The sequence below is a fragment of the Notolepis coatsorum genome (assembly GCF_963971535.1).
Source record: "Notolepis coatsorum genome assembly, chromosome: 15".
Taxonomy (NCBI): Eukaryota; Metazoa; Chordata; class Actinopteri; order Aulopiformes; family Paralepididae; genus Notolepis; species Notolepis coatsorum.
In genome coordinates, this window is record NC_140179.1 from 81,590,571 (window position 1) to 81,616,837 (window position 26,267).

Here is a 26,267-nt window from a genome sequence, read left to right on the forward strand (position 1 = left end):
AAGTATGTTTATATCCTTAAAGAAGCTCCAAATTAAACTGCAAATATTACTGTTATGTTGTGCTAAGAATCTTGGACGTAATGATATGAAATATGCTGTGTTTATGACCAAAGAAATTTTGCCATAAAACTCTTTCTGAAACCAATCTGGAGAATACCCATAATACTGAAAATTAGCTGCTTATAAGGGATATTAACTTAAGCTAAAAGGAATGATTAAAATGCAATAGGATTGTCTTAAAACCAAAGAGAAGATCCTATACTCAACAATAGGTTAACATAGGTATTTAAGACACTAGGAAATTCGGCAAAAGAACTAACCTGTTTAGGTAACTAAAGTTAAGAAATAATCCTTGGGTTTTAAGTTAGTAAAATCAAATATTACACCTTTAAACGCTAAGACTCTAGAACAATATTCTTGTTCTTAAACATTAAGGACAGCCTCTTAAAGGTAATCAAAAACGGCCCTGATATGTTTCAGCCAATCAGGATGAAGAGATACTCCCCTCTGACGTAATAATCTAACATATCCCAAGGGGAGGAGTCAAAGCTTTAAAACTAGCATGTTCGGTAGAGAGAAAAAAACACACGCTTTTTTGAACCCACCACCGGAAGAGGACGGCGAAGCTGCTTGAGCTGAGAACGAGAACAGAATCTCTTTGTTCCTTAGGAAGAAGCCACCGCCATCGAGGAACCACTGAAGACCATTCTTTTTTAATTGTGTTCGATTAGTCTGATATTTGGTGACAAACCAGTGGCGGCTCTGCCACTAGGGGCGCAAGGGCGCCGACCCACCTGCTGACTGCTGTTAAATCAGAGAAGAAGAATAAAATAAAACTTTTTAGTTTTTTGTTTTATAGCCCTATAAATAATATAAACATGTTTAAAATTAATAATATTTACTCATTTTAAGTATGTTTGTGTTTCCAATGCACAACATAACGTTATTATATAAAATAAAAAAATACTCATTTTCTTGAACAGGAAGTGACATCACTTTTTTTTTTTTCTGTATTTCTCGGCCCGGGCTAGACGCAATAGCGCTCTGAGTGCGCGTCACGGTTTGATCGCTGTATCCGTCGAAGCCAATCAGTGCGTAACGCGTTGTGCGTTGAAATGTGACTATTATGTTGGAATCCGGGCGCGATTTGAAGCGGTCTAGCCAGTAGCGTCAAGAATGTCTGTAGCCGCATTTCGTGGAGACGCTCTCTGATTGGCCGACGCCAGTATTTTTTTCCGTAGCAGAATTTCACAGAGACGATCTCTGATTGGCCGAATCCAATTTCTAATGTTCCAATTCTAGCTTATTCCGGTCCGTTGGTGAGAGATAGTTGTGTTGTTGTGTTGTTGTGAAATGCAGGCAGCAGAGCGTGCCGTGACTGCAAGTTCTTTAGATGGTTAAGCTTAGGCACTCTTTCAAAGTTGGTTAAGGTTAGAGTTTGTCTTAGAGCATGGCGATAGAACGCCAGGTAGTTTGCAGTCTGTTCGACGCGGAAAAATGGACAAAGAAATGTACTTGTGTTGTGCTAACAAGCTAACACTTGGCTAACAAGCTATATGGCGGATGCAGTCTGGAGACAGTGGACAGTGGTCTGGAATACATCATTCAACAGTGGATTATACACGTTTATCAAGCTCTCCTGCCCTGGACGTTTCAACTAAACAGTGAGTCTCTCTTTCCCGTCCCTACACCGAGTAGGGCTCTGCTGCTCAGGAAGGAATCCTCCTCCTCCTCCTCGGATGCTGCAGCGCAGAACAAAGGGGGTCCGAGGGGAAACGGGATGGGCACATGTAACAGAGGCAACTCGCCCCTGCCACGAATTCGACCATGCCTTGAGTGGGAGTCGAACCCCAGGCGTCCGCACTGCGGGCGACATCACAAACCGCTGCGCCAAGAAAGGAATTCCCTTCTAAGCGCTCAGTTTGGATGCCTCTGGGGAGTGAGTTTTACACCCGTTACACTCACCCCCCCTAAACTCACACCACCCAAGGCATCCGGGTCTACGGCACCAGTGTAACAGAGGCAACTCGCCCCTGCCACGAATTCGACCATGCCTTGAGTGGGAGTCGAACCCCAGGCGTCCGCACTGCAGGCGACATCACAAACCGCTGCGCCAAGAAAGGAATTCCCTTCTAAGCGCTCAGTTTGGATGCCTCTGGGGAGTGAGTTTTACACCTGTTACACACACGCCATCCTCCCGTGGAATACTAGGGAGCGACGGCGAGCCTGGGTCCGAGGGGAAACGGGATGGGCACACGCCATCCTCCCGTGGAATAATAGGGAGCGACAGCGAGCCTGGGTCCGAGGGGAAACGGGATGGGCACACGCTGGTGAAGAGTAGGAGACAGGGAAAAGTTCTCGCAAGGGTGGGGGCTGGTGAAGAGTAGGAGACAGGGAAAAGTTCTCGCAAGGGTGGGGGCTGGTGAAGAGTAGGAGACAGGGAAAAGTTCTCGCAAGGGTGGGGGCTGATGAGGAGAGGAGACAGGGAAAAGGGGTCCAAGGACAGGCGAATCCTCACAGTATAGCACACTATAACTTCTTCAAAAACAATTTACAAAGAAAATAATACAATTCAGAACATCAAAAAGAATATGGCAGTCAATATTTACACACCAAACATGACCTCTGCAAATCTCTTCAATTTCAGTTTGGAAGCAGGTTTCGTCATAGCGTCTGCTACCATGTCGTCCGTTGGACAATAAAGAAGTGTCATTCTTTCTTCTCTGATGATGACAGATCTGATGAAATTATATTTTATATCGACATGTTTACATCTCTTCCGGCACACAGGGTTTCTAGCAATCACAATGGTTCCCTGGTTGTCCTCGTAAACAACAGCCTTCTTATATACATAGGTATTCATCCCTTCAAGCAGTTGTTCTAGATAAATACATTCCTGTATTGTCATAGCTAGAGCCATATATTCGGCTTCACAAGCAGGGTGCGAACCATGGGGGAGCTAGGGGAGCCATGGCTTCCCTAGATGAGACATCAGCTCCCCTGAAAACATGATTTGTGAATCTTTGGGGGGTCTCTAAAATACTGACAATAAATGCTATTTTTGCCATGCATTTCTAATTTTTCTGTAATTTTCGTCATCATCGTGTATAATGCGTAAAATTAGGCTATTTTGATGTATGATTCATGATTTGCGCACTAATTCACCGCTGGTTCAATAGATGGTGACATGCTATTCTTGCAATTACCATTCGGAGCGTGGCGGCGCTGCAGCCTGCAGGCACAAATCAAACTTTACTCGCCGTTTTAAAAGAAAGAAAATACAGGTATTCAGGATAATGTCGAAAGTTAAACGAAAAATCAAAGAAGTAAGCCTTCTAACCAATTTTGGTTTTACAAAGAAGGCGAAGCAGCCAGTCGACTCGACTGAGCAGGAGCAGGTAGGAGCATCTACTTCTTCAATCGCAGACCATTTTAAATTGACTGCTGGCGACGCTAACAACCTGCAGCAGAGACTACTTTTGTGACATGCAGATTTTGAGAATTGGGCAGATCTTCACCATCAGGTGGGTGGCGAGTCATTTTAATACTGTAAACGCAGTCTGGAATAACTACCCTGCTTTAGCGCGCCACTTTAAAACAGCAAGTGAGGACGCATCTCGCAGGCAGCTGATCCCAGGCATTTGTGGTCGCTTCTGTGTTAAGGTAAGACCTTATTTTCCTAATTACAGTAACTATTATTATCATTATTGCTCATTTATAAAATGTCTATATAATGTCGCATTTGCCTATAATAATGTTAGACTCGATGTGTTTGGTCGTTGACTTGTTCGGTATTGGTTCATCCGTGTGTTTATGTGTAAATAGGACTGTTGTGTGTGAATTTTAGTGTTGGATCAGAGGGGTTATTCTGAGCATATGTATTTCAATCATAGCTGTCAACATTGGGATTTGAAAAAAATTGCAACATTTCCTAAGAACAGCAATGTCCATTCTATCAATTCCAAATCTGTGCTATGAGCTCAATTCTCCCGGAATTGCTGTCTTGTTTTGGATGAATGAGTATAAATGAAAAACGGAAATCTTGTTTTATTAAAGTAGTTTTGACATGTGATATTTTATTTTATTTAATTTTATTAGACATTTAAAAAAATTACAAGATTCCAGAAAAACGTCAAGGATGCTACACAAAAAAGTCAAGACTTATTTCCATTGTGGTCCTTGATATAGATAAAGATATTGTTTCATTGTGTATTGATTAACTTTACATTTGCGCTTCATTACTTTACAAAAGTTATACTGGCACATGGGTCTAATACACAATGGATTATGGGTAAATGCAACGTTAAAGCAGTGCCAATGTAAGACTGACTTTACATTAAACAAATGACAATAATATAGTATAAAGTAGGGTATTATTTGGACTAAAGAATGGTGTTGTCTCACCCTACTCGCATGTTGAGGGAGAGCACCATACATTATACACTGAGAAACCACGGCCAAGAGTGAGCTCTCCGGGAACAACCCCACTTTGCCCAACAGCTTTCGCTGTAAAACTAGAATAAGAATAAGAATAAGAATAAGAATAAGAAGAAGCTTTGTCGGCAACCGTCTTCCGGTCTGACTTCCTGTGCTAACGTTCTAATCTACACTGCTGCCACCTGTCGTCACGGAGTGGAATTGCAGCCATTTTGTATAAAAAAAAAACTGGATAAATACAGGAAAATATTTTAACAGGAGGACGGCGGGAGAGAAGGTTGAAATACAGGAGAATCCTTGACAGGTATGATGTCAATATGTGCATCTTCATCATGCATGCATGCAGACCTGCGTGGTGTGGACTATGTGTGGTTCTGTAACGTTACTCATACCTATAGCCTATGTCAGCATTGCAAGCATCACAGTAAAGTCCCCTGCGAGGCATGCTGACCCCCCCCCCCCCTACAAAAAATATAATGAGCTCCCCTGAAGACCATGCTATGGTTCGCACACTGTTCACAAGTTGATAGTGCCACTGTGGGCTGCTTCTTTGTTTTCCACGAAACCAGTGAGCTGTTTGTGTTCAAACTCACACAATATCCTGTGATACTTCTTCTATCTGTGGTGTCAGCTGCCCAGTCTGCATCACTGTAGCGGCACGGTGGTGTAGTGGTTAAACACTGTCGCCTCACAGCAAGAAGGTCCAGGGTTCGATTCCCGCTTGGGGACCAGGTTTCCATGATGCCAGTTACCCAGGTGGGGTATCTCCCAGGCCTTTCTGTGTGGAGTTTGCATGTTCCCTCCGTGCTCGCAAGGGTCCCCCCCCCCCCCCCCCCGATAAGATAAACCCAATGGAAAAACATGCACAACAACAAGATCGCTAACGCTGTGGCGTCCTTAACGAAGACGGACAGGAGCACTTGGATTGGTCCCCTGGCGCGGCTCACGTTGACGCCTGTCTGTTTCCGGCTGCCCTTGGGGGGGAAGGACGACGGGATGGGTTAATCGCAGCGACGAATCGCAAACATGAATCGCATGCATGCCGATTAATGACCTCTGAGCAGGTCCTCTGCTTTGTCTTCAGCTGGACCAGAGCTGAGAAGCCACTTTCACAAAGATAGGTAGTGCAAAAAAATTTTGTTTACACACACATCCGCAACCCACTCAAAAGTGGGTCGTGACCCACCAGTTGAGAAACACTGAACATTCTAGAACATTTGTGATGTCACAGTATGATGTCATAATAGACGTACTATAACATTTGTGTATCTATTCAACAATTCTCTCAGAAGATCTCATTGTGCATCTTGAAACAAACAGATAGACTAAACAACATAGATTGAAGCCTGCATTTCTAGACCAAGGTGCCTAGCGTTTTGCTGTGGAAAGGTGAGTGTCCACAACAGCTAGCTGGCTGTTCTACTTGAATACTGAATATTAATATTGAATCAGACAATATTGAATACTGAATGTTAATTCAGGTTGACAGTTGACATCATTTGACAGGTGACAGGGGGCTGGAAAGTTGATTTAATAAAAGAAAAGACTAATTTAATCAGATGAATCACTATTCAAATTGAGGATTTAGTTTGAGAAAAAAATATTAGAATACATTATTATTATTTATTTTATTAAAAACGAAGTTCAAACGTCCGTTCGAAAAACCCTGACGAAGTTTGAATCACTATTCAAATTGAAGATTTAGTTTGAGGATATAAAAAAGAAAAATTAGGTCCGTTCGAAGAACCCTGATGAAGTTTGAATCCCAAAAACAGGCTTCGGGGACAGCCTTACCATACATATTATTTATAGTAGGGTTGTCCGATATTATCGGCCTACCGATATTATCGGCCGATATCGGCATTAAAATGTGATATCGGAAAATATCGGTATCGGTTTTAAATTTAAATTTTTTTTTTTTACATTTCTATAACCTTTATTTACCCAGGCAAGCAAGTAAGAACAAATTCTGATTTTATTTATTGTCAAAAGTATGCATAATGTTGTGTTCATTCCACAACAAGAGATATGTAATGTTAATTACCTGAAATTATTCAATTTTTTGGGGGGGAAACCCTGCATATATATCGGTATCGGTTGATATCGGTATCGTAAATTAAGAGTTGGACAATATCGGTATCGATAAAAAAGCCAATATCGAGCATCCCTAATTTATAGTATTCAAATGGAACTCAAACATGTTCTGTTGTGATGTCACAGTATGATGTCATAATAGAACATTCTAGAACAGTGGTTCTCAAACTTTTTACACCAAGTACCACCTGAGAACGTAGCTGGCTCCAAGTACCACCATATGGCCGGCGTTAAAATACAGTCTATTCAGCTATGCACAGTTCACGCAGGAGGCAAATGTATTCCTAATACCATTATTTATTGTTAACTTTTGTCAGACACAGCCACAATGTACAAAGGGATAGCACTAGAACTAGCAAACTCTTCCACACAACTCATACAATGCAAGGGGCATTGAGAACATAATAACTAACATTCTCACATAGCAAGTGAGAAAATTAAGAACAACTGTATTTCAGCAAATGTACTTAATTCTCTACTAAATTTTCTTTTACCCTTTAAATTCCAGTGTTTGTGATGGGCATCACAAATTATAAAAAAAAAAAAAAATTAAAAACACATATTGAATACATTTTCGAATTGTAACCCTTTAAATGCCAGTTTGTGTGATGGCATCACAAATTATTGAAAAAAAGTAAAATATTTTCAATATATCAAATGCAAAGTAAATTCTTCTGGGGGGGATTATTACAGGCTAGGCATGTGTCAATGATTAGCAACAACACAGATTTTTTTTTTTTTTTTTTTTCGAACTACCTGTTATATTAAATTAATTGATGTCCTTTCGATTTTTTGTAATGTCAAATTTAACAACAACTCTTCAGAAAAGTGGGAGTATTTCATTTTTTATCTGACATTACAAAAAATCGAAAGGACAGCAATCAATTAATTTAATATAACAGGTAGTTCGAGCTGCATTTTCGTGCCTACAACCACACCACAGCCACAGGGATATATCCGGCTTTGACGAGCTCTCTCTCCTGCCGATTAAATTCAGCAGCTCTTCCACCTCGAGTGCCTGTAGCTGCCTGCATTTGCACAACGGTGTCCATCCCTGCTGCTAGCTAACGTTAAAACTAACCTAAAGTTAGTTGTTCACCAACAATCTACAGACACCAACAAACACAGAACCGGACGCGTGAAATTAATTGATTGCTGTTTAACTTGTCCGTGTCCAGTCCTTTCGATTAGCCCCACCGTTCATTGTAAACAATGATGCATGTAATTATATTAACGTTACTGTGTGTTGTTGTAGCTATGTTAATATAATAGGATAACCACCAGTTAATTCGCGATGTCTTATTGGTTTGTCATGACAAACCAATTACATAATCCAACATATGTTTAAAGAAACAACATATTCCAGTTAACGGTATATTTTTTTAATGATTCGTTACGGCAAAATCAATACTTCCACTTGTATAAATTAGGTTAACTCGAGGATAGTATTCCTCCATGCGGGATAGTAGGGCTAACGCGATTGGGCGCTGAAAGGCCAATCAGGGCGTGCAAACCGAATGCGGAAGGACAACTGCCTTGGGTAAAGTATTCACGCGGCCTGGCCTGCTTCTGACCAAGCGTTGTATATTGACAGACAGGGAGGAGTGCGCTCCCCCGTCTGCACCGGGCGGCGGTCGGGCTCTGGGCGTTTCTCCATCTGCGCAGCCTGAGGGGTCTCCACATCCCCGGCAGGGAGAATATGGGTGCAGATGTGATGTCGCGGGGTGGTCCTCACCCTGACGAGTGGAGACTACGTCCAGACGTAGTCGGACAGGTCTGGGACCGATTCCGTGGCCGCCCGGGATTTTGTATGCATTCCCCCCCATACACCTGATAGCTCAGCTGTTGGGGCGGGTACGTCGGGAGCGCGGGACTTGATCCTGGTTGCGCCGGGATTCAGATCCTGGTCGCGCCCTGATTCAGCTCTTGATGGCCCCGCCGTGGCCTGTTCCGTGGTCACCACAGGCTTTCTCTCAGGCACGCGGAACTCTGTTCTGCCTCCTGTTCTGGGGCAGCCTCTAGGCTTGGCTGCTGAAAGTGTGAATCTGGTGGGGATGCGTCTTGACTCTTCTGTGGTTGACGCTATCCGGAACGCGCGCGCTCCGTCCACTACCGCGGCTTACGCTGGGGAGTGGCGTATGGTCGAGTGTGGGGGAAGAACATTGTTCAGCCACCCTCTCGTGAAACGTTTCCTGCTTGGCGCTTGGCGTCTCAAGCCTGTGGAACGTTCTCTGTCTCCGAGTGGGACCTCCAACTGGTCCTGGGCCGGTTGTTGGAGGCCCCGTTTGAGCCTCTTGAGCAGGCGCCATTGGATCAGCTGTCTTAAGACTGTGTTCTTTTCGCTCCAGGGATATTGTGGTTCAGGCGTTCGTCCGCCTCCTCACGCTAGTGAGTTGCTACACGTTGGCTGGACAGGTCCCCCCACGGGCTGCTGCCCTGTTAGGGGGGGCCTCGGTGGAAGACATCTGTGCTGCGGCCTCCTGGTCCTCCCCGGGTCCCTTCGTTAAGTTTTACCTCGTGGACATGACTGGGGGTTCTGTCTCCCAGGTGGTTCTGAGGTCTGGGACCTCTCCTGCGTCCCACCATTTGGTGGGCTAGCAGTGGTGTGTGGGTGTGTGCCACGGGGTGCTGTGTCACACGTGGTCCCGCCTGTGCTGTGCGTTTTCAGGGGTGCCAGGTTCCCCCTTTTTTCGCACTTTGGTGGAGTTGACTGCCTCCCCCCCTTCATTAGGACGAATTAAGTTATCTTAATTCATGATCTTGATCTGATAGACATATTACAAACAAATTATCAATAGGCTACTCTTTGGCTAATCAATACATCGATTAATTGACATGTAATTGATATTGCTAATATAATATCCATTCCATTGAATATATCATTTCAGACTGAATTATCTGTACTAGTGGTCTGTGTACTCTTAATTGCTCCCCAAAACAACACAAACTAGGAACAACAATGATATTGTTACAAGGACAGATACAACCACAATGCCATATTGCAGACAACTGCCTGTTGGGATTTATCTCAGTATTGTATTAACACTAGCACAGCCGACAAGGGGTCAAATGACCCCTAGGCATTTTCAATAAATGTATCCTCGTCACTCTGTCGAGCTCCAGCTCTGTCACTCAATGACTTTTCCTAAAAGTACCCGTTTTATCTGGCACGGTTTCTGAAATTTCAAAATTACTTCAGGAAAATGTAATTAGAACGTTATTCCACATATATGTGGAAAGTCACAGCACTTTGCGAGCGTCTAGCGCAGGGGTGGCCAACCCGTGGCTCGCGAGCCACATGTGGCTATTTGCCCGTCAATGTGTGGCTCTTCCATAAAAAATTAAATAAAATTGAAATTATATTTTTATTTATTATTTCTTATTTTTTATTTAAAAAAGAAATTTGTCACTCAAACCTGTGGTAAACCTCATATTCTTATATTAAGAGGTAATTATATAGTTTACACTGTTTATTTTTCTCATATTTCTCATATAAGCTGTCGGGGTCATCTGACCCCTTTCGGCGGGAATCAGTGACATTTTCTCCATGGCTGTTCTAGTCAGGTTTCAATAACCGCCCTTGGAGCAGATTCACTTTTAAATTACACCAACAACTAAATTTGGAGCATAAAACATTTTGAGAACTTGAGAAATACAAACTGAACGAATGCTAAATCTAAACTCTTCATTGGTGTACTTCTCTCTTCTCCAGGTACAATTGCTGCGTTGCTCCAAAACAACAAGCAGAGATATGAATGAGTCAAGGCCTCACTGCTGTGACAAGTGTGGAAAGCGCTTCATCAAAAAGTCTGCTTTTCTAAAACACCAGAGCATTCATACAGGAGAGAAGCCCTACTGCTGTGACGAATGTGGAGCCCGCTTCCGTGAGAATGGAAACTTAAAGTCACACCAGCGCATTCATACAGGAGAGAGGCCTTACTACTGTGACCAGTGTGGAGTGCGCTTCAGTCAGGCTAGCAGCTTAAAGGTACACCAGCGCATTCACACAGGAGTGAAGCCTTACCCCTGTGACCAGTGTGAGAAGAGCTTCAGTCGGGCTGGAAACTTAAAGACACACCAGCGCATTCATACAGGAGAGAAGCCCTACCACTGTGACCAATGTGAGAAGACCTTCAGTCAATCTGGAGAATTAAAGACACACCAGCGCATCCATACAGGAGAGAAGCCCTACCACTGTGACCAATGTCAGAAGAGCTTCACTACCTATGGCAACTTAAAGATACACCACCGCACTCATACAGGAGACAAGCCCTACTACTGTGACCAATGTGAGAAGAGCTTCAGTCAATCTGGAAACTTGAAGAGACACCAGCACATTCATACAGGAGAGAAGTGACCAGTGTAGTCTAGTTAGTAGATAGAGCGGGGTATCATGCACCCCCCCGGAAATATACTTCTAACCAGACTTTCTAGAATGGAAAAAAGGTGAAAAAAATGATAGGCTATGTTAACAAGTTGTCAGTATGTATAATTTATATGCTAATTAAGGACGCAATTATCAAAAAAATCGCAAAAAAAAACAGTTCAGTTCAGTTCAGAGTTTTTTATTTGCCACATGGAATCATACAATCAGAGTTTCTTCATTACGCAATCATAAATAACATTCCATGGACAAAAGGAGCAGGAAGAAGAATAAATCTTATAGTTACCTGCCCCTTATTCCTAAACTAAAGAAGTATTTACTTAATGGTCGGCGTACAACCTAATTTACACAAATAATAATTTATACCATTATACAAGACACTCACAATCCACAGTTAAACAAGAAAACAATTAAATAATAATAATAATAAAGAAAAAGAGAAAAAAAAGAAAGAAAAAGATCTCACTATTCAGATCACATTTGATTTTTTCATACTGACAAAATATTTTTTTTTTATAATTTTTTTTGAATTGATAAACACTATTACATCCCTTAAGCTCGCTATGGAGAGAATTCCACAACTTTACACCAATAACTGAAGGACACATCTGTTTAAGTGTGGTACGTGCAAACTGATGTTTAAAATTGTATTTTCTCCTACTAAACTCACTTTCTAAATGAAAAAGATTTTGTAGTTTTTCTGGCAGTGTATTATTTCTTGCCCTAAACATAATTAACATTGTTTGAAACTTAACCATGTCTTCAAGTTTAATTATTCTAGGTTTAATAAATAATTTATTTGTGTGTTCTCGATAACTCACTTTATGTGTGATTCTTATGGCCCTCTTCTGTAGTATATAATGGTTTTATATTGGTCCCATAAGTATTCCCCCATACTTCAACACAATAACTGATATAAGGTGAGATGAGTGAACAGTAGAGTGTTCTCATTGCCTCATACTCTAACACATCCTTTACTTTATTCATAACAAAAATACTCTTGGACATCTTTTTTTTAAAGTGTGCTATGTGCGATTTCCATGTTAATTTATCATCCATAATCACACCAAGAAAACGAAATTCATTAACTCTCTATATCAACTCCATCTATTGTCAGTACTATATTTTCATCTAGTTTTCGATTGCCAAAAATCATAATTATTTTTTTCAGATTCAGTGATAGCTTATTTACATCAAACCATTTCTTTAGCTTTGTCATTTCATACACAATATATTCAGCTAGTTCCTTTAAATTATTTCCAGAGCAAAAAAAATTGGTATCAGCAAACAAGACAAACTGTAATAGTTTTGAAACATCACAAATATCATTAATATATAAAAGAAAGAGTTTGGGCCCCAAAACCGAACCTTGCGGCACCCCACATTCAATTTTCATGAGCTCAGATTTGACATCTGCCAACTGCACATATTGTTGCCTATTGTGGAGATAACTACTCAACCATTCTAGAACCATTCCTCTCACACCATATGAGCGTAATTTAGAAATTAGAATATTATGATCTAAGGTATCAAATGCCTTTTTAAAATCAATAAACACCCCTATTGTTAATATCCTTTTATCTGTTGCTGTTGTTATTTCTTCAATCATATTCATTAAGGCAGTCGCTGTTGATCTGTTTTGCCTAAAGCCATACTGGCTTTCGCTCAGCAGTTTGTTCTTTTCCACAAAACCATCTAACTTATGCGAAAACTGTTTTTCAAGCACTTTCGAGAACTGTGAGAGCAATGACACTGGTCTATAGTTAGTGAAGCTGTGCTTATCTCCTACTTTGTAAAGTGGGATCACTTTTGCTACCTTCATCCTGTCTGGAAAAATACCTGTCTGAAAAGAAAGATTACAAATATAACAGAGAGGTTTGATCATACAATCAATTGTCTTCACTATAATCATATCTATCATGATATCTATCATTCTATCATTCTTTCATTTATTTGCATTTATTTTAAATTTGTTGGACCTTATGGTGTTCTTGTTCTGTTCTTGACTTATTGTTATGTTTTCTTCTTGACCTGTTTAAAGAAGACATGTCCGGCCCATGGGGACATTAACGTGTGTTGTCGGGCCTTATAAATACATTTGATTTGATTTGATTTATCCCATCACTGTCAATGGATGTCTTATTCTTTGACTTTGATACAATGGATATGATTTCTGCTTCACTGACATTTCCCAAAAACATAGACTTCAGTACTTTACTATCTCCTCTCCATCCTTCCTGTAATGGTTCATCGTGTTTTTGAATGGCATCTGCCAGATTTGGCCCCCCATTTACAAAAAAAAAATTGAATTCATTAACCACCTCATTCATGTTTTTTATAGTCTTACTATTACTAATGAAATGGCTAGGCATTTAAAAAAAAAACAGTTTCATGATTCTCAGCCAATATTGCAGATAACTGAACAAATGAGGTGTCTAGACCCATGTTTTGAGGGTCAAAGATCACAATAACACTATCCCTAGAGTGATCACATGTTTCTATGTAATTTGCCTATGCAAATCTGTGCCGTCAATACAAAATAATCACATTTTTACTAATTAGTTGATTAGGAAAGCGGATACTATCATGCACCCCCTGGAAATATATTGTTAACCAGTTAACCAGTGCCGAAACTCGTCATTGCCCGCCATGCTCATTCTGCCGAAGACGCCGTAACACGTCTTTGATAGCAATATTTCAAAAATCTGTGATCGAAATCATATTTCTCTCCCGGGGACCTGAGATATACTGCTGAGCTCCACTCAACTCTCTAATGGTTCAAGAGCGCCATCTGGTGGCCGATCGGCAGATCGCCCAACAGGAAGTCATGTGGATGAAGTGGTGCTCACCCATATTTCGTCCGGGCACTCGCTATCATTAGCAGGACTCCATCTTGACACAGTGAACACCGATCGGGGCACATAACTCGACAAACAACATGATTTGGACGTATATACTATTATACAACCTGGAAATGGATCGGATATTTCGACATCCCATAATAGAAAAAATTCTATTCCACGCTCATCCCCCAACGGCGCGAGGAAGATACGGTGAGTTTCAGCGTTATTTTCTAATGTCTGCTATACTAACTGCTCTGATGATCATATGACCCACACTAGATGAATGATATAACGTTGCCCACGGAATTATAAACGACCCCCCGCCCATCCAGTCAACATCAGATCATACGTAGTAACTTCTAGAAGTACCTCCAGTTGAAATTTTTTATCTGGCACCGATCGCTACCAAACTGCATTTGATCATCAATATAATGCATTTGGGGCTATAAATCAAGTTCTGGAGAAAGCTGCAGAAAACGATAAAAACATACTTATACTTTAGACCGTATTTTAGTATGAATATGTGAATGAAAAAGTATAATGTTGCTACACCCTGAACAATAGATATAGGACATTGAATGGACCATAATAATGTCAATTTAGCAATACAATTTAAAAAGTTATAGCCCTGCAAAGAAGGGGAACTTCTCCATAGACAAATAGAGCTGGCTAGGGATGGTAAATTATGAATTTAACCATGGCGATCAAAGTGTTAAAAATCTGTCAGAGTGTCCCATGTATCATTTATATGCAAATGAATGACGCGATTATCAAAAAATCGCAAAAAGATTGGTTTAATATATCTCAGCCAATATTGCAGATAACTGAACAAATGAGATGTCGCAGGCCCATGTTTTGAGGGTCAAAGATCACAATAACACTATCCCTAGAGTGATCACATGTTTCTATGTAATTTGCCTATGCAAATCTGTGCCGTCAATACAAAATAATCACATTTTTACTAATTAGTTGATTAGGAAAGCGGATACTATCATGCACCCCCTGGAAATATATTGTTAACCAGTGTTTCTAGATTGGAAACAATGTGTAGGCAATGATAGGCTATGTTAAAAATCTGTCAGAGTGTCCCATGTATCATTTATATGCAAATTAAGGACGCGATCGCGATTATCAAAAGGCAAAAATATCAGTTTAATATATCTCAGCCAATATTGCAGATAACTGAACAAATTACAGTAGGTGTTTAGACCCATGTTTTGAGGATCAAAGATCACAATAACACTATCCCTAGAGTTCCGGTTCCTGGTCGAGGATGTAGGTCGCACTCTGCTAAGCTGTTACTCCCGTTTTTAAATTTTTACTTTAAAAGCCTCTTTTTATACTACCAACTCGGTTAAACCTGTATATATACATCACCTTAGGTTTCCAACTAACTATATTGACTGAAAGAACCATAATGCCACAGAAGAAAGCAAGCGATACGAGGAAAGATGAGGCTTCCACCGATGGAATCCATTGCTAAGCTAATCGAAGATATAAAGCTTAAGCTCGAATGCACCATAACTGACGGTTTACAATCCCTAACCATCCAAGTTGCCTCTACCAAAGAATCTATCGAATCCAAAATCGACAAGCTATGGGCAACGATTGATGCACAGACCGTTCGTCTAAATGATATGGAAACCGGCTTGACTACTTGCACTGAGAAGGTGAATGTGATGGATGCTAGGTGGGAAGAAATAGAAGGAATCAACGATAAGCTAATGGCTAAGATAACCGGCGTCGAATATCGACTCCGCCGACCTAATATTCGTATAATACGTCTGGATGAATCCATGAGTTGGACCAACCCAATGTCTTGTTTGCAAGAGTACTGGTTGAAATTCTGGGACCGGAGATCCTCACTACGACACCCGAGGTGGATCAATGTTACAGAATTGGTGCTAAAGCTAACTCCAAGCCTAGAGTAGTTATTGCTAGCTTACGTCAAATTGGAATAAAAGAAAGAATTGTTCGAGAGGCACGGAAGAAGAGTGGGAAACTGGCATACGGAGGGCAAACAGTCTATTTCTATGAAGATTACTGCCCCGAAGTTGTGGAGCAATGTTCCCGTTACAAGACCGTCATGCCCTTACTTTACAGTCAAGGTTTCAGACCGACCCTCCGGTACCCTGTGAGGCTGTCCATCATCAACAAAGACGGATTGAGGATGCATCTTTCCTCGCCTGAGGAAGCCAGAACTTTCTTGAAGAGCCAGGAGGACACCTCGTCTACATAGGCTACAGTATATGTGTTATATATTTGTGCAGAGCACTTCGTTATGGCTTAAACGCCAAACGGCGTCATATAAATTTTGATAACTTTGTTTTTATAAATAGGTTAACTATGTGATGCTGGATATCGTCTAGATACTTTATTTGAATGTTTCGTACATCTGATATAAGGGGGGTTTGGTCGGGTTTATTTGTTTTGATAAACCATTGAACGTCCACTAAGGCTGGGGAGATTAACGTTAGCTCTGTTTAAATGATCTATGATTTTTATGCAAGTCATCGAGCCATGACTTGGCTAATACCTCCGGAGGTTCGTGAAGGTTTTTTTTTTCTTCTTCCTTCTTTTTTTATTATTTTATGTTTTCCCCGTGTGTGTACATGTTTGTATTGGACTTCGAGATCCATTGACGTTTCGGGCACGTTCTACCGGCCACTCACTCGACATATAGTGATTTCCACCGCCGGCTTCGTCATTTATTATTGCTGTTGTTGACATATTGGAGGCTTCCGCCAGACATAATGGAACAGTACAGAAGATGCTAGAATGTCAGACGAGCTGTTGCACAGCGCCCTCTCCTGATACGATGGACTAAGTGCACTTTTACTAAAATGAAATGGAATATTCTGTAACTTTTACATGCGTTCTGTTGACCACACACACGGCATAGGTAACCATTGGAGGAAACAACAGTCTTCACAGCGGAATATCGCCCTCTCCTGGCCTGGTGGACGTACTGCATACACGTATTTAACCCCTCCTTCTTTTCTTTCTTTTGCAATAATTCCAATGCTTTTTCTTTCTATTTCTTCTACGTGTTTAAACTTAGCCAAGTTCTTATAAGGTTTAAGTCAGGGGTCTCAAACTCGCAGCCCGCGGGCCATTTGCGGCCCGCGGGATGATATTTTGCAGCCCCCTACTTGACATCAAAGTTTAGTGTTAATGCGGCCCGCTCGCAACTGTTTGCCGAGTCGTTGCGCGAGAGTTGGACATTTTATGTGGGCTGCGGCACTGCAGATATACCCTACTCCAATTATCCGCACGGACGTTAGACGGTGTTGCACTCGCTACCCAGTCTGTTAGTAGCAGAGGCTCTGGCTAGTATTAACGTTCATGTTGTGATTTTCGATGCAAAATAAATATTCAACATTCTCTTTTGAGACTCCGCCTCAGACTCTTATCCTTTGGCACTTGGAACTTGCTGTACTTTTCTTGCAGGTCTGCAGCCATTATTGCTGGATTATGAATAGCACCAACTTTAGCCACGGTACCGTTATCATGCTAAGCTAGCTGACCTAGCTCGTCTTCCCCGCAAGGTTTTCACATTGACATTTGATAACGTTAGTCAGCTAACGCTAGTCAGTAGCTACTTGACTTAAATACGATTCACCGCGGGTGCATTATTGTTGATAGACGGACAGTGTCAGGTCCTGGAGAAAGGACAGGCGATCATCTGATTTGATGTAACGTTAAAGCGGATGTTGTTCCAACTAGCTAGCTTTTCAGCTAATGCTGTCTTAACACCAGCAAGCAAAACACATCCCGTCCGAGCTCCCCGTCACACCGCACTGTCGGGGACAATGGAATTTAAGAAAGTGTATCTGCTGTTAAAATGACAAACAGCATCACACTTTAAAACACGTTCATTTATGACGTCATGGGATCGGAGGCTAGAATTTAGAAGCCATTCTCTCTCTCTGATGCATACATAATAAAATAATGTATGACTGAAGTGATGGAGACCATGTTTGAAGGCAAACAAAAGCAAATCCCCCTCAGATCGCACAGCAACCAGAATAACTGAAATACTGGCTGGTGATTTGATTAAACAGTTTGTGATAGAATAAAAAAAATGCACAGTGCATTTCCATAGCTGTGGATGAGTCCACTGACACCACTGAGAAGCCTATGTTCTGAAGAACCGTTCATGTTCTGAAGAACTGTTCATGTTCTGAAATGTTATTGCTAAAGATTGAGAAGATTGGATCAGTTGTACTTTTTTTTTGAATACTTGAAACCCTTTTTTTGTGCAATATTTGATGCAGCCCAGCCTCACCCAGACTCTACCTCCAGCGGCCCCCAGGTAAATTGAGTTTGAGACCCCTGACATAAAAAATAGAGGGGGGGGGGAAGAAAGTAAGAGATAGGAAGAGGGGTACACAGAGGACACCACACACTTGTTTGGGAGGAAGGAGGGACATTGGAACATATGAGCCGCATTGAGAGAGACCTAGGAAATGGGGATCTTTGGACAGAAAGAAGGTCACAGAGCGCTTTTGACCAGGAGCTCGACAGCACTAAAAACAGCAAGAATGCTGGACGATTATGACGAGCAGTTGGGGGCAAGGGTCTCAGACCCCCAGGCCGTCAGGAGGAGGCCTCTCACTAGGAGAGCAGTTACTCCTCACCCACCAGCAGGGGACAGGGGGGAACACAGGGACCCCCCGAACGCCTTGGGAGCACTTTATGTAGAGTTTATGTTTTTTATTTATGTTAATCATTATATGTATTCGGTGAAGAGAGCGGAGGCTACAACCGGAGGGGGAAATATGTGTGACATGGGGGGGACTGACAGACCAACGAAGAAGAAAGATGACAAAGGTTAAAGGTATAAAAATGATGTCGTTAAACGTTAATGGAATGAATAATCCGATAAAGAGGGGCAAAGTGATGTTGAAATGTAGAAAAAGTGAGATGCAAGTGATTTTTTTGCAGGAGACACATTTGATAGCACAGGAACATGAGAAACTGAAAAGATTTGGATATGAAAATGCATACTATAGTTCCTTTAAACAGACCCTGAGGAGAGGAGTAGCCACGTTAATCAAGAACACAGTAAAATTTGAATTGATCAAAGAAGTAAGAGACAAGGAGGGGAGATTTGTTCTGGTGAAGGGGAAAATGGAGGGTCAAATGGTTACGTTAGTGAATGTTTATGCACCCCCAGAGAGTGAGAGAGATTTATATGAGACCATTTTTGATATGATAGTGATGGAACTAGAAGGGATATTGATATGCGCAGGAGATTTTAATGTGGTATTGAATCACGACTTAGACACCACGAGTACTAGGAAAGGGCGGCCGCAAATCAGCAGATATATGAATATTCAAATGACGGAAATGGGAATTACAGACGTTTGGAGGGGGATGCACGCCATGGACAGGGAATACACACATTACTCACACCCACATGTGACATATGCGAGAATAGACTATTTTTTGATGACGACGGGGGACAGTTACAGGGTATGGGAGAGCAGAATAGGAGTAGCGGACATATCGGATCACAGTGCCATATATCTGACAGTAGATCTGGGGGGAAGACGGAGGAACACGATCTGGAGACTAAATGTAGGAATACTAAATAACAAGGGGGTGGTGAGTCAGATCAAGGAGGAGATAGCCAGGTATAAGGAGGAAAATGACAACAGGGAGGTCGACCCGAACATTCTATGGGACACACTGAAGGTGGTGATAAGGGGTAAATTGATGGAGAAAACAGCACTGCTGAAGAAAGCCAGAACGGAGACATATCACAATCTGATAGGGAAGCTGAAGGATCTAGAGGGGAGACACCAGATATCAATAGAACAGGAAATAAAAAAAATAAAGGCCAGAATAAATAGGGAATTATTGACGGAAATAGAAAAGAAAGCGAGGTTTATGAAACAAACGTATTATGAAGGGGGACCAAAAGCGACCAGACTGTTGGCTAGGAGAATCAGGACGCAACAGAACTTAAACACGATACACACAATAAGGGATACAAAGACTAATGAAATATTGAGGGACCCAGCTGAAATAGAGAGGACATTTAGAGAATAATATGAGAAACTATACACACAGCCAAAGGCAGCGGGATAAGAGGAAATAGAAGCTTATCTGGAGAAGCTAGAGTTACCATCGATAGGGAAAGAACAGAATGAAGAATTAAATAAAATAATTACGGAACGGGAACTGGAAGAGGCAATTAGTAGAGCTAAAAACAACAAATCTCCGGGGAGCGACGGATTCCCATCGGAATTCTACAAGACATTTAGAACAGAATTAGCACCCATGTTAGGGGCGGCATTCAGACACACGATGGAAGAGGGCAAAATGCCCCCCTCGTGGAAGGAAGCCGTAATCACCACGATACCGAAGGAAGGGAAGGATAGAGAATTATGTAGTAGTTTCAGACCTGTGTCCATACTCAACGTGGATTACAAGATGTATACATCAATAATATCAAAGCGATTCGAGACGTTTATGCCAGACATTATAGATGAAGATCAAACTGGATTCATTAAAGGGAGACAGACACAGGACAACGTGAGAAAGACATTACACATAGTGGAGGAGATACAAAAACAAGGTGGTAGTGCAGTACTGATTAGCCTAGATGCAGAAAAGGCATTCGACAGTGTGAGTTGGACATTTTTATATAAAGCATTGATGAGGTTCGGACTGAACGGGAGGGCAATGAAGATGATCAAGGCACTATATCAAGAACCGACAGCGAGAGTTAAGGTGAATGGCAGCCTGACGGATAGAATCAGATTAGAGAGGGCTACCAGACAGGGATGTTGTCTCTCACCAACGCTCTTCGCCGTTTTCATAGAACCACTGGCACAACTGATCAGACAGACCATGGACATCAAGGGAGTAAGGATAAAGGGAACGGAATATAAACTAGGCCTATTTGCGGACGACGTGATAGTATACATGAGGCAACCAGACAAGAGCTTCCCGGCACTGATGGATCTACTGAAGGAATATGGCCACTACTCAGGATACAAACTAAACGTGACAAAGACACAGACCTTAGCATGGAACTATACCCCAATGACGGAAATTAGGGAGGAGTACGGGATAAGATGGGACATGGACAAGATTAAATACCTAGGGGTGAACATCACGAGAGGAGTGGGGAAACTGTTTGAAGCGAACTATACACAGATAAATCAGAACATCAAGAGAGACTTAGAGAGATGGACAGTAATGCCCTTGGCCTTCAATTCAAGAATAGAGGTCATTAAGATGAACATACTATCAAGGTTACTGTACCTGTTCCAGTCACTACCGATACAAATACCACAGAATCAATTCAGGGAGTGGGACGGACTGATATCATATCAAGGTTCATATGGGCGGGGAGAAGACCACGGGTCAGATATAAAACACTACAACTACCAAAGGAAGAGGGAGGGATGGCAGTACCCAGCCTACAAGATTATTATTATGCAGCGTAACTGAGAGCAGTGACGTGCTGGTGTAACGACAGATATGAGGCAAGATAGAAAGACATTGAAAAAGAAGGGGATGGATACAAGGTTCAAGTTCTGGTGGGAGATAGGGAACTATTCAAAGAAAAAGAGGGACTGTTAGATCCAATCACCAAATGCACCTTGACCATATGGAACAGAGTAGTAAAAACACACAAATTGGAGAAGCAGTCAGGGGTTCTGAGATGGGTAGCACATGACAAGAGATTCAAACCAGGGAGGTTGGACCATGGATTCAGAAGGTGGGAGAGGGGGGGGGGGGGGGGGGGGCAACAGCGATATGCAAAATGATAGAGAAGGGGGAAATGCAAACACTACAAAAATTAAAGGAGAAATTTGGACTAGAAAACAGGGACCACTTCAGATATCTACAGGTTAGAGATTACTACAACAAAGAAATAAGGGGGGACAAAGACGAAGAACAGAATGGAATAATCAAGATGATAGTATGGGCATACGAAGGGGGGAAAGGAAGAGTAATATCAGCACTATACCGGGCTATAATGAACAGCAAGGGACACACAACCGATTACATAAGGGAGAAATGGGAGCGAGAACTAGAGATAGGAATAACAGAGAAGGAATGGGGTAACATATGCGAGGTGCAACATTCAACAACAGGATCGAGGGTATGGAAAGAGTTTGGATGGAAAAACATAATCAGATTCTTTATAACCCCAGAGTTGAAGGGAAAGTATGCACCAACACAAAGGGCATGCTGGAGGATGTGTGGGAAGGAGGGGGCAAATCACACACATATTCTGGGGATGTCAGAAGCTGAAGGGGTATTGGGAGGAGATAGGGGAGGCAATGATCAGAATATTAGGATACGGGTTACCACAAACGGGACTAGTGCTTTACTTAGGGGACCTGACACACGAGGGAATACAAGGGGGGGGACAAGTATTTAATAAAGATAATGTTGATATCGGCCAGAAAAGCAATAACGAGACTGTGGTACAAAGAAGACCCACCGACAATAGCACAATGGGTAGGAATAGTAGAGGAGATACAGGATATGGAGAGGATAACACACATGCTGAGGCTACAGGAAGAGAAATTTGGGGAAAGATGGGGAAAGTGGAAGGATTATAAGGGGAACGAAAACGACATCACAGAGGAAGGAACAAATGAAACACAAGAGGGCGAAGGGTAAAGGAGGAAAGAGGTTCAAGGAGGGTCTCTGAACCCATGTCACACACTTAATGTTTTCTATTTATGTATGTGGAAATTTTGCTTAAGTCAGTGTTTTTTATTTCCATTTTTTGAGTATTACATTTTTTTATTGTTTTTGTCGTTATCGTTTATGTCTGTTAACACTATGGGTGCCGGAGGTTAAATTCATGCTATACCATGGGTTGCCAGCTCTATTTGTCTATGGATAAGTACCCCTTCTTTGCATGGCTATAACTTTTTAAATTCTATTGCTACATTGCCATTATTAGGGCCCATTCAAAGTCCTATATGTATTGTTCATTGTGTAGCAACGTTAAACTTTTTCATTCACATATTCATAGTAAAGTATGGTCTAATGTATAAGTATGTTTTAATCTCTTTCTGCAGCTTTCTCCAGAACGTGATCTATAGCCCCAAATGCATTATATTGATGATGAAATACAGTTTGATGGCAATCGGGGCGATATAAAAAATTTCAATTGGACGTACTTCTAGAATGATCTACGTATGATCTGATGATGACCGGATGGGCGGGGGATCGTTTATAATTCCGTGGGCAGCGTTATATCATTCATCTAGTGTGGGTCATATGTTCATCATAACAGTTTATATGGAACACGTTCAAGAATAACGCTGAATCTCACCGGATCTTCCTCGCGCCGTTGGACGATCAGCGTGGTGTAGACCGTTTTCGATTATGGGATGTTTATCCTGATGAACCATTTCCAGCTTGTATAATACTATATACGTCCAAATCATGTTGTTTATCGAGTTATTGGCAATGGATCGCTATTATATTGTGACAAGCCAGAGTGCCGGCAGCCAAACCGAGTGCCCGGGAGTAATATGGCCGACCAGCACAACCTCCATAGCACTTCCTGTTTGGCGATTGCGCCGATCGGCCACCAGATGGCGCTCCTGAACCGCCAGAGAGCTCAGTGGGTCCTCCTGGTGGATCTCAGGCCAGCGGAGGGGAAATATGAATCCGATCACAGATTTTTGAAATATTGATATTAAAGACGCTGTAAAGCGTGCTTCGGCAACTTGAGCATGGCCGGGAATGACGCTGTAAAGCGTTTCCCGGCAGTTAAAGTGTTAATAGTACTGTAGATGTCATTGTATATGTTGTGGTATATGTCTATAAATGTTTAATAAAAATTTAAGTTTAAAAAAAAAAAAAATTCAATCGGTTCGGATCCTTTGAATGAATGAGAATGTCAACAATCACGACGACACGTTGAAATCACTGGCTGTGCTCAGAGAGGAGTGGTTAGGCAAAAAATTGTTCCGAGTATATTTGCTTATAAAACGTAATTGTCTAATTCAATTATTTTTTATTTCTCCACGTGGTGAATACACAGGTCACAACATGTTTACATGAACGTTTTGGAGTTGTATTTGGAGTGTATTTTGTGACTGTATACAGTGTAAGGGAACGTCAGGCTCCGGATCTCCCCCACTTCCAGTGATGAAGCTCCGGATCTCCCCCACTTCCAGTGATGAAGCTAAGCTACGCTAACGGAGCGACTGTTCCCAAAGCTAAATGCACGCACAGAGACAAAAAAGGTATGTATCTTCTTGTCTAACTCCAGGGAAGATGTTAAATAAGCGAATTTCCCAAAATGTTGGAGTTTTCCTTTAAGTTACGAGCAAATTTCATCGTAGCTCCACTTTTCGGGCCGATTTTGGCATTCACGAACGGTTCCTTCATCGGGATTCGCTCGTAGCTAACAGGAGGATTTACGAGCACGGAAAGGCAGGCGAAAAGCGCTGTGTTCTCAACTTCATTCACAAGAAATCATTTCGTTATTGCGTTCACGTCGATTCTACAGACATCCTCGGATTTAATGAATTATAATAATAATAAATACAACAATATTTGTATCATTGAAAATTACGTTTGACATTTATAGTCATGCCGAGGCATCGTGAATGTAAAATATAGCACTACACAAACACTGCAAATGACATTGAATAAATACATAAATAAATAAGAACTAAACTCAATCACGTGTTTCTGTATGCAAATTCAGGTGTACGAGAACGCGCGTTCAGTTTAAGAATGAGAAGGGCGGCTGGGTGGCGCAGCAGAGATTGTGCTCGTCACCAATGCGAGAGACTCCAGTCTCGAATCCGGGTGTCAGCATTGCCTCCGGCTTGGGCCAGCCGTCATACTAACTCGTTTGGCTGAGTTAGCGAGAGGGAAGTCGATGGGGTGGTAATCTGGCGTTGTGGACAGCGACTCCTACAGGTCAGGGCGCCTGCACAGCAAAAGACAGGAAGTGGTGAAGGCAGTGTGACCTCCCACGCGTTACACTTCACCAATGAGAGTCCGTGCTGTCAGGTGAAAAGAGAGCCGCTGGCTGTCTCCGCATGTGTCGGAGGAAGCATGTGGTAGACCTCAGGGCTCCCTTGTACCGACCAGTAGGGGGCACATGCGCACAACGACCAGGTAGGGGAGGGGGGAATTGGCATAACGACTAAATTGGGATGGGAGGAAAAGCACAGAAAATCAGGCGGAGAAAAAGAGGATAAAAAAAAAGAAAAGAATGAGTGACATTCTTCATTCAGTTGCGATGATTTCGGCATTGTACATTGTAGGTTTCCTCTTACGAACTTCTTACAAGGTTATTTACAAGGAAACTTATGAGAATGTTAGTGAATGAGGTCCAATGAGTTTAAGTAGAGCAGGGTGGGGGCCATAGCCCCTGACAAACACGCTATTGTTTGGGGCAACCAAAAGGGATTCTTCCACATTCTTCCAGCATTTAAATGTAGTAATGTATCTTCTCAATGATTCTATGTTATAGCTATATGCTCGTTCTCTAATGTATAGTGGAATAGCTTACTCTGCTCGTTGTATTTCCCGTTAAAGTAACAGTTCATTCAAATGTGGTCCGTTGGAAATCACGTGGAGGCGGAGACAGCACTGCGGGTGAAAACGGTTCTGACCGTTGTTTTATTGGAATATCCAACAGCTTAAATTATCTGGTTCACAGCATCAATTATTTTCTATCTCTAATCAGCTTTTCCCGGAGGGCTTCTTAGTGGCGTCTCTTATTCTCGAACTGGTGGGGTGGATTCTCCGTCTCTGCTTCTCCGTTCTCTCTGCGTGTCTCTCTGCGTCTCGGTGTCTCCGTGTCTCTGTCTCACCTCCATCATTCAACCTGTAGGTTTTATAGAGAAGAGAGAACCCCCCCCCGCCCTTGCGCCATCCAGTGCCGTCACCCCAGAGAGCCTGCTTTCCTATTGGCTAGAAGGTCTCCCCTCTCAGTGATTTGGGTCTTGCGAAACAGCGTTACAAGGTGACCTTACAGAGGGGATATGAACTAGTTTCCTTTTAGAATGATTTACCCAAGTGTCCCTGAATGCGACCCTCATACAGATGGAAATATAGTACCCACTCAACCTAACAGTGGGTATCACAGAATGGCCTGTTTGGTCTGCTTAGCTAAAGTAAACAGAACTCGGGTGTTGGCCTTAAAGTTAAGTATTGGGCCCTCCATCCCACTTTGTTGTGTGGGGAAAGAGGTTTCATCTGTTTGCCATTTGGTCTGTTTTTTTATCTTTATGGCACTCTGGGCCTTTCCTATAACTGCTAAGTGAAGGCTGAAGGGGTGCACTGTTAGCTTTTTGACTGAGTTCTCCTGTGGCTTTTTCCATCAACCGCTAGATGATTTTAATCCTTCCTGTAATGCTTATATGGGTCATTTTGATCCATTTCGACTGAGGCCAGTTAACAGCCTTCTTGTTGACTCAAATGTATGGTTAACCTAACAGGTGATTTGGCATGGCTGTGAGTCTCTATTTTTCTAAGAGAAAATAACCTAGTTCTTT